The following is a 4000-nucleotide window of genomic DNA, read 5'->3' as shown; positions in this document are numbered from 1 at the left end:
TTCGTCCCACCCCTCCTCTGGTCTTAATCACATGAGACCGCCGTGAAACAGCTGGCCTCAATGTCAGCGCAAGGCTGCTGGTCTGGGATCTGTGGAGGGATACAGCAAGGAGACAGATGCTGATAACTAATGGCTGTCATTATGGACACCCGCTACACACAGGTCTGTGTTTGTGTGTGCGTGTAGGGACTGACATTAAAAACAACACCCTCAGTGTTTCTCGAAGTGGTCTTATTTGGTCATTTGGTCGTTACATCGCCCCTACAGAGAGCTGAAGATTTTAGGTAGCAGAAATTACAGCTGAGAAATTATAAAAATGGTGTGAGAAGGGAGGTTTGGTGAATTTTATGGATACGGATCTATTTCAGTAATCCATAAATTACTCCTCAAGCAGCTGAAAAATGAAGCCAAAGTGGAGGTGGTAAAAAGTGCAGTTCCCCAAATGGCCACTTGAGGCTGGCTCCCAAAAGCGAGTCACTTCCCACAGAACCCCACATTAAAATACCCAAGTTTACAGCAGAAATAAACGTGTTTACAGCCGGCCAGTTCTTTTAGAGAACATTCTGTGGAGCCAGTCATATTTACTATGATTTATATATTAGGATGAGGGTGTAATGAGTTTCCATTACGTCCCTGCAGGCACACCATACAAACACACAAGCAGCTTCTTTTGAATTCATCCTCCTTCGTCATCCAGCACAACCATCACACTCTCACCCTCATCCTGGAAAATACACAGAATATATTAAAGCTCAGCCACACACACACACACACACACACACACACACACACACATACACAAACAGAGTCATGTGTGGGTACACAGACAAAACAAGGTCACTTTGGGCATCTGTGTGAGCAGCAGTGCTGAATGTTTGGACTGGAAACCGTACTTGATGCCACTTCAAACAAAGCGCCACACCAAACAATTGTCATCTGTATTTGGTGAGTTAGTGGCTATTTTTATTCACTCATTCACTTGTTGTCAGAAGAGCCGCTTTTATTGACTGAGGACAAACTGGAGCTGTGACCGGCAGTGCATCATCTTTGTTTGCTTGAGAATACTGAACACAGTGTATGATGAAAGATACCGGGAGACGTAGTTAAGGGAAGAGAGGAGGAGGGGTTTAAGAAAAAAAAAAAAAAAAACAGCAGAAGATATTTAGAATCACTCTGACTATGATGCTATTCTTTGGTTCATCACGCTATAAAACACAGCAAGGTGCGAGTGCATTGGGTTCGTCATTAAAAACATATGAAGTGATGCATTGAGGTTTCACTACATTTCATTTCATGTCCCTCTGTTACAATTTCCACGAGCCTATTGTATCACAAAAGGTGCAAAGGTATATGAATATACAGCACATATATACAGATAGGATGCGAGTGAGTGGGGCTGGGATGGGAGAAGTGAGGAGACAGCCACACATTATTAACCATGATAACGGCGGGTATATCTTTAAAGAGAGTGATCCTCCCTTGTACTGTTTTTTTCAAGTGTTGTGCAAACTATCTGTCATGCTTTGAGGGAAAATACATTTATAACTTCACATCTCCATCTGACGGCCTCAGTCTAAATGGAAGTGGCCTCTGAGGGACACACTGCCGGTGTAACCAAAGATGTTGTTTCCAAACTCCACAAGCCTATAATCCCCATGAGGCACGAACACAAGTGTCATAACCGACAGACAAAACACTGCAGGAAAACCAGTTCGATATAAATATGGTTCCTGCAGTGGAAGCCGATCCAGGTCCCTTTGAAGAAAGCTCAGCTGGTTTTGCTTTATCGTAAATAGAAACAGAGGTTTTGTCGGCCCTTCTAGGGTCTTTGCTTCTTTCTGTTGCTGGTTAAAGAATTAAACTACCTTTCTAGAGTCAATGCCCTGTTATTTATGTTTGATTTCTCATCTGACTGACGCCTTAATAAAGTCCAATTATGCCCTTATATCCATGCAGAGATAAGAAATCTGATTGCATCCATTTTGGTTTTTCCATAGGGAACCATTGGAAAAAAAAAAAAACTAAGTACAACAAATACTGAAGGTATGTGTAATTTTGAGGTAATTTCCACTTTTTGATTAGTTATTCTTCCAGTCTTGCGCTGTTTACTCCACTACATTTATTTAACGCCTACAGTTGGTTTGCAGATGAAGATTTCACATACAAAACATAATAAGCTCCATCTCAGCATCCTATAAATTATTTTCTGCACCTCAACATTTATATTCAAATCAACATTCAGTGCCAATGCAGGAAGAAGTGCAACCCTCATGCTGTGAGATGCACAACCTGAGGCTGGAGGTAAGAGGGGTGTGGCACATCTGACGTTCGTGCTTGAGTCCAGTCCAGTTAATGTTCGCCTTTTATTATTCATGATCTTTCCTTAACAACATTCTGTACTTACCTCCCATGGAAGTAAACAATCGTCTTAATGGACGCCGATCCGCCTCAGCAGGAAGTAGTGAAGTTGAATCTTTTAAACCTTTTGAAAATCTGGCTTGAATGAATCTCATACTACATCTTCTTCTTGGCGTTTTCAGCGCTGGACGGCCGTTCAGTCCGCTCAAGATGCTTAAGCTACGTGACTTTTAGATGTCAGAATGAACATCTGTGTTTTGCTCATTAAAATGTCTGGAGGTAGCACAAACTTCCCACCTCCACAATGAACTCTTCAGAATTCAAAACTATTATCAGAGAGCACGACCTTTTCTGTCACCGACCTTTCATTTCTAATTCTGTCAGAAAAAGTCGTTGCTGGAGGGAAATTTCATTTTCCACAAAGCAACGGGCAATTCTTGTCTATGCCAGTCACTGACGTTCCTCTGTGTCAATCAGATGCTCCCAACAGAACTTTTCCGCTTTTAGGGTTTAGGTTTTTTGAGCTTCGCTTTGTCTGTGGTTGTATTTACTAATTTAAGGCACAAATCTACGTCGGAACTGAAATTCTTTTTCTTCTTCTTCTTCTTTTTGACTCTCGTCTCTCGGGCAAAGAAGATGAGCTCTGAAAATGCTCTCTATCTTTTCTTTAACCTGAGGAATATTGCCATCAGGTTTTTACTTTTGGCAAACAGGATATGAAAGTCTTTTTTATTTCAAATGCTATGCTTCAGACAGGAGCCTGGCTATTACAGTTCGAAGGGCAGAGTGTGTTACATCTGATGAAAGCAGAAGGACGCTCTCCAAATTCAAGGTCAAACCTCATCCCGACAATTAAAATTTACAACCGCTGATCGCAATGCTAATGACCACATGAGGAAGGAGGCTCCTTAATCAGAATTATTCCTTTCAAGCTTCCCCCGTTTCAGGAGACATGGGGCTTCTCTTCATTTGCAGTGTGACGGCTGTGTTGCAGGGGGTGTCCCTGCCGGCTGGAGATGACGGCTGCAGAGAGGCAGTGGAGTGACTGACGACTCAGAGATAGTCCGTCTGTCAGACAGAGTGATGGCTGGGAGACACCCGCTGACAGATCAGGCGAGACGAGAAGAAATAAGAGAAGAGGAGGGGGAGGACGAGAAGGGAAGCCTGCCAGCTTTGTCTTTCAATCTGGGGAGATATGGGAGGTGGGGATGGCAGAAAATACAAATTCAGAAGTGCTCAAGTGGTGGCTGTGTAGCTCGTGGATGATCAGGAGGCACCCATACTTGTTGATGATGTTTTCAAGAGGGATCAAAGACTGAAAATGTGCTCCATTAAGCTCCATTAAGCTTGTATCCATCCGGTGTTGTTCAATGATATCAAAGATCGTCTGCAGCCAGTGTGAAAGCTCTCACCCTGGGCAGACATAATGAACAGCCTAATCAGACAAGCCTGTAATCAGTCGAGTATCTTAATTAGGCTTGGGAGGGTTGTTGAAGAGCAGCACTCAGCCTGGCCTCAATCAGTCAGAGCGCAACCAGTCACATTTTGACTGGGAGGGAAAAGATGTATTGATAACATGTTTTGATTGGAAACTTGGACACAGATGGGTTCTTCCTTAACATTGTTTAAAGGTGCAAGATGT

This window comes from Chaetodon auriga, chromosome 20 (assembly GCF_051107435.1).
Source record: "Chaetodon auriga isolate fChaAug3 chromosome 20, fChaAug3.hap1, whole genome shotgun sequence".
Classification (NCBI taxonomy): Eukaryota; Metazoa; Chordata; class Actinopteri; order Chaetodontiformes; family Chaetodontidae; genus Chaetodon; species Chaetodon auriga.
This window is presented reverse-complemented; position numbering follows the sequence as displayed.